The following is a 6,000-nucleotide window of genomic DNA, read 5'->3' as shown; positions in this document are numbered from 1 at the left end:
ACTTAACTGCCAATTAGCTTGAATATATGCATGGCATCTTCAGAATGTAAAAGCATAAAAGCTTCAGATAATCTGACCTGTGGTACTCCTTAATTTGAATAGTCCTGAAATCTGCTCTTATCAGATACAATTACAGCTGCTAGTGTCTGGTTTGTTGCTTTTGCTTGTTTGACCTTCACCCTTCTAATTTCAGCAAGCAGTTGAGATCTGACTTGGACTGTGCTTGTACAGCTGTAGCCAGGTTCACATGATCCCTTGGGTTTTACTGGATGGCTCTGTCTAATAATATGACTGAGTCCTTTAGTCTTTACCCAGATTTTACTGTTTGCATCATAATTTTATTACCTTCACTCACTTTACTTTTATTGGAATGTGTTTGCTCCGATCTGCTCTCGTTTGTTTTGATTGTATTTTAGACTACGTTTGCAAGTGTTATTCATAAACAAACTGAAATAAAGGGTGCCAAACACCTGTGGGGCAACCTTGTGAGTTGCTTCTTTCTTTGTATTGTGATAGGACAGGTTCAAGGAAAGGATCAAGAAAGGAAAAATGTGTTTTTACTGGTAGGGAAAATAATGCAGCACAGACTTTTCAGAACAAAACACTTTTTGGGTGAAACAGAAGAGAGTACGGGGTGATTACTTCAAGCACAGAAAATCCTTTAATTCATGTTGATTAAATTAAACTATGCTCACATGTTTCCAGGAACTGCTTAGTGGTTCTCCTCAGGTCTTTATGAATACAGTAAACACAGATAGTAACAATGACTAAGAAGTAAACAGGGACATTAAGACATGACACTGTGTTGTGAACTGCAATAAGTAATATCTGTCATTGCAGTATAACATATCTTTGATAACACCACCGAATTGTTTTCACTACCTATTTTTATTATTGATGTATTTTACATATGCTGTAAATTGAGGTGGGTCAGAGGTGAGTTTCTTGACAATGTGCATTGCTATAATGAAAAAGCTCCAAAAGGTGTTCCATTCCAGGGCGTATTTACAGTGAAATTAGTCTTAGAATAGCCCAGGAAGTGAGCTTTGTTAGAAAACCAGGGACTTGTGTATCTCCCATTTTCTACATAGACAAGATAAAAATCTCTAGAAGGGGGCAGGAGGACTTATGTGTATTATATTATAAAGACAAATCAAATGGAGACACAAAGTGCTCCTGCGGAAGAGTCCCACAGCTCACTGAGTCTTCATTGAGTAGTACCAGTTCTGAATAAAGGGAAGGACCAAATACTGTATGGATGATAAACTCTTTTAAAACTGATCCCTAGCCATGATTTGTCTAAATGTTATTTTTGCTCTGGTTTTGGTAAGGAAGGCTTCTCCATTTGCTGCCTAAAAATGTCTTTATTATGAATCATGCTTGGAAATAGGGCAGTTATCATAGAATTATAGAATAGCTAGGTTAGAAAGGGACTTTAAAGGTCATCTGGTCAGTCCAGCCCTCCTGCAGTAACCAGGGACATCTCCAACTAGATCAGGTTGCTCCAAGCCCTGTCCAGAGTGACCTTGAATGTTACCATGGATGAGACATTCATAACCTTTCTGAGCAACCTGTTCAAGTGTTTCAGCACCCTGCTGGTAAAAAATATTTTCCTTATATCTAGACTAAATCTACACTCTTTTGGTTTAGAACCATCACCCCTTGTCTTATCACAACAGGTTCTGCTAAAAAGTCTGTCACCATCATTCTTTTAAGCCTCCTTTAGGTACTGGAAGGCTGTTACAAGGTTACCCTGGAGTCTTCTTTCAGGCTGACTAACCCCGCTCTCTCAGCCTTTCTTCACATGAAAGATGCTTCAGCCCTCTGATCATCATCATGGCCCTTCTCTGGACCAGTTCAAGAGATCTGTGTCCTTCCTGTGCTGGAACCCCAGAGCTGGCTGCAGCCCTGCAGGTGGGGTCTCACCAGAGCAGAGCAGAGCAGAGGGGCAGAATCCCCTCCCTCCCCTGCTGCCCACGGGGCTCTGGATGCAGCCCAGGACACCTTTGGCTCCCTGGGCTGGGAGTGCCCATGGCTGAGTGGTGTCCAGCCTCTCATCCACCAGCATCACCAAATGGTTTTTGCACAGGGCTGCTCTTGATTCATTTGTTCCCCAGCATATACGTACACACACACACGCATGCACACATATACATATATATATATGATATATATATATATCATACATGATATATATATATATATCAAGACTATATATTCATTCAGAAATGGTGAAGATTGTCACTGTTCATAACATTTAAGCTATTGTAAAAAAGTATATATTTATGAATACATTTTTAATTTACAAACCACTCTATTGACAGAATGATTGTGCTTCTTTCATTTGCTTGCAAGTAAAGTAAAATCAATTTATTGGCACCTGCAGATTGGTGATTTCACAGGAGAATTTTTAGAAGCCTCCATGATCTATTGCTAGTTTTGAACATTCAGAAACTGAAGTTACAGCAGCCTACTGCATGTCATCTATCCACCTCCTTTCTAGCTGCTCTCAATTATGATGACTTGTCACCATTCACTCCATAATTACATTCTCAAGGTTATTTCCATCTCTGCTCCTGATGTGTCCAAAGCACATACATTTACACCTATTAATTTCTGACAACCAAGTCTACTGTTCTCCAATAATATATTTAATATGTGCATTTATCATCCTTTCTGTCCAGAAGATGTCTTTGCTTGCACCATATCGCAAAAGCTTCAATTTTCTTTGTCACAGTCAATAATTTCTCAAAAGTCACATTGATAAGTTGCTACAGCAAAAAATTAGGCATTTCACCAGTCAAATGTTTCTACTTCCATGGTAATTTTTTTCCAGGCTTTTATAAGGAAAGCCATGGATGGATCAACTATTCTTCAAAAGTTTCTATTGGACAGGTTCTGATTGGGTAAATTTGATCCCAGGTAAACTGAATTTATGAACAGTCTCTATAGCTAGACCACCTATAATGAAGCTAGCTAATACACAATTTTTATTAAGTAAGGTTATTTTATTTATGGCATACTCAAGAATACCCTGTATTTTTCACTAGCCTTTATTGTCTTTCTAATACTTGGTGGACAACAGATGTGGTTGTGACAGTGCTATGTCATCAGCTGAAGGTCATTTCAAAGAAGTCCATTCAAACTCAACTTTTCCATTCTGTGAAGTATTTCTAAGATATTTTTTTTTGTCCCAGCCAGGCTACAAGGAAATTTGCAGTTACCTTCATTTTAATAGTAGCACATGGTTCTTTATATTCACTTCATAATTTTTCAAATAACAAGGCAGATTTAGGGAAATTCTGGGTGTATGAGACTGCTTACAGGAAATACTACTGGGAAAATTGGGAACGTTTGGCAGTATATTTAGCCCATGGCAGCTGTTTTCTGGAGGTAAAACAATGAGTTTCTCCCTCTGCCCCATTAAATAAGAACTGTCCTATGATCTATTAAAAAATGAGAACATGTGTGGTACTAACAAGTTCTGATTAAGAGGTTCTTTTGTGAAAAGCATTGATTGTATTTATGATGGTGCTGTTGCTAATTCTTCCAACAGATATAACGTCTGCTGCTCGCAGTAAAGAAAAGAATGATATGAAATTTTACAAATGAATATGAACTTGGAATTTACCATTATGGTAAAAGAAAGATGTTTGATGAATGGATGTGCAGCCTCAGAGCTGTGCTCTAATGACGGGGTCATTTCACATTGATGGATAGGTTATGTGGTGTATTCAGAGGCTTAAAAAAGGGTTGCATTTATCAAACACAGGCAAGCATCAAAGTGTGTGTGTGTATGACTGTGTGAGTAAGAGAATCATTATAGTTTGCCTTTGAACAAAGTCAGGAAATATATTGATCATATAGGTTTATGCACTAGGGGAGCAACTAATGATGATCCAGTCAATGTGTTCTGTGAATGGCTCAAGGGGATAATCATTAAAACATTACACCACTATGCCATTTTGGAACCTGAATATGAAACCTGGAATTTCAAACCCTCGTAAAGAACAATTTGCATTTGAATTTATGAAATAGAATTACTTCTTTGGTTTGTGCTGCTCTAGTCACTTCATCCTTACAATTCTACTTCAGTTAATGCACTGTATATTTGCATCCAGATCGTCAGCCAGCATGGCAGTAGCAGCACACTGACAACATAGTGATCCAGCAGCAGGGAATACTGAGTACCAGTGGAAGAAAATTTTCCTAAATTCAGGATATGTGGCAGCAGAGATGCTAAATAAGGTTATTTGAGCCAGTACTTGTGTGGGTGCTTGACAAAGCAGACATTGAATTGATGTCTGAAGAGAGCACAGAATTTCAAGTATTGAGTAGACAAAGCCAGAAGTAACCTAGACAAGGCATGAGTAAATAGAGAAATGAGAAAAGTATAGTCTTGACAAAAATGCTTAGTAATATAAAAACTGTGTTAATGACATACAGATTTTTAGCCAAAATTCTTGATGATGCAATATAAAAAAGTTCATGATGATGGAGTGGTCAATGAAGGTGATACTAATGCCAGCAGAGGGATTACTGTTTGTAAAGTAGACTGGTATGTATCCACTAAGAATTTCACCAGCATCTAATACCACTATTTATAGGCTATCTGAATTTGACAAGGCAGCTCATGTGTACTCTGTGTAATACACTATAACTACACTGTATCAAGCACATAAACACTTGCTTTCTTAAGTATATCTCTGTACTGTGCTTTTTATCTTCCAGACACTGCATACTTATACCTAATCATAGGGAAGCACTTGCTAAAATTTTTAACTTCCTTTATCTAAATCCTTTAATAAGCCAGAAAAAGACTTTTAGCCACCATGTGAAACATTTAAGTCACTATTTTAGATGTAGTTAGGTTTTGTTTATGAAATGCCATTGACCTATATTTAATCAATTTTTAAACCTTCAAGATCTGCTCAGCAGCCACCTCTAATCCAGAAGAAAACTGGAGGGAACCATGTTTTTCATCCATTTTCAGTATCATTCAGCTGCCTGGATGCACTATTAGGCATGAATTTTTCGATTTAAATGAAAAAACATGTTGACAAGTCTATCAGATTCTGAATAGAACAAGAACAGAATAATGTTACTTCTTAGGGAGGAAAGTAATAGATCCTTAAATCCCCTAAAGGAAGCTCCTTCATATAGCAGGTACAAAATAACACTAAAATAAGTGCACAAATGCTGACAAAATCTATGAGCAAAAAAACCCCCAAAGCCTCTATAGTTTCCCAAATTTAAGCAAACTTGCAGTACTATTTTTTCTGTCTTACCAACGCCTTATTTTGGTGTTTGTCTCTCTGTTCCTTTCTAAGAGATTTGTCTGTTGACCTGCTGCTGGGTGCAGGAAATGGGAACTCAGGAAAAGGTATGAATGAACAGGAGAAATGGAATGAGCAAAGATGAACACATGTAGTAGAAAATCTGCAGCTGGCTGGGCAGTAGGAGATTCATGTGAGCAAACAAAAAATGCAGAGATAGAAGGTGAAATAAGTAGCGCTGAGTGAATTGTAAGTATCTTTTAAATATCATTTATCTGTGAGTACAATTTTGCCAAATTCAAGATGAACGGGAGAAGCCAAATTCTAAGAACAACATAATTAAATGTTCTGTTATATATCTTAAAACCAGTCACACATACAGTTCTATTTACTTAATATAAAGGCTCCTTTCAATTTTGATTTTGGCTCTCCATATTTAACAGCCACTATAATAATCTCTTTGGAAACTAGCTGAACAAACTTGTGAGAAGATTTTTAAAATCAGAGGATACTATTAAATTTCAAAGTTAAAATGAAGATTGTTGTGGATTTCTTTTGTCCCCTGTTTACATATGAAGGTGAGTTTCAGGTCAACTAGAGAGCTACATCAAAATATATTGGGACCTTTTATTTCTGTATGCAAATGTCCTGCTTGCTGTTCTGATGCTGCAGGGTTAGTCTTCTTGCTGAGACCTGGGAAGAACATATGTATGATAGTGGCTGC

Source organism: Agelaius tricolor, unplaced genomic scaffold (assembly GCF_023055355.1).
Source record: "Agelaius tricolor isolate 1412-34295 unplaced genomic scaffold, bAgeTri1.0.p SCAF_8, whole genome shotgun sequence".
Classification (NCBI taxonomy): domain Eukaryota; kingdom Metazoa; phylum Chordata; class Aves; order Passeriformes; family Icteridae; genus Agelaius; species Agelaius tricolor.
Note: the sequence above shows the minus strand (reverse complement) of the source record.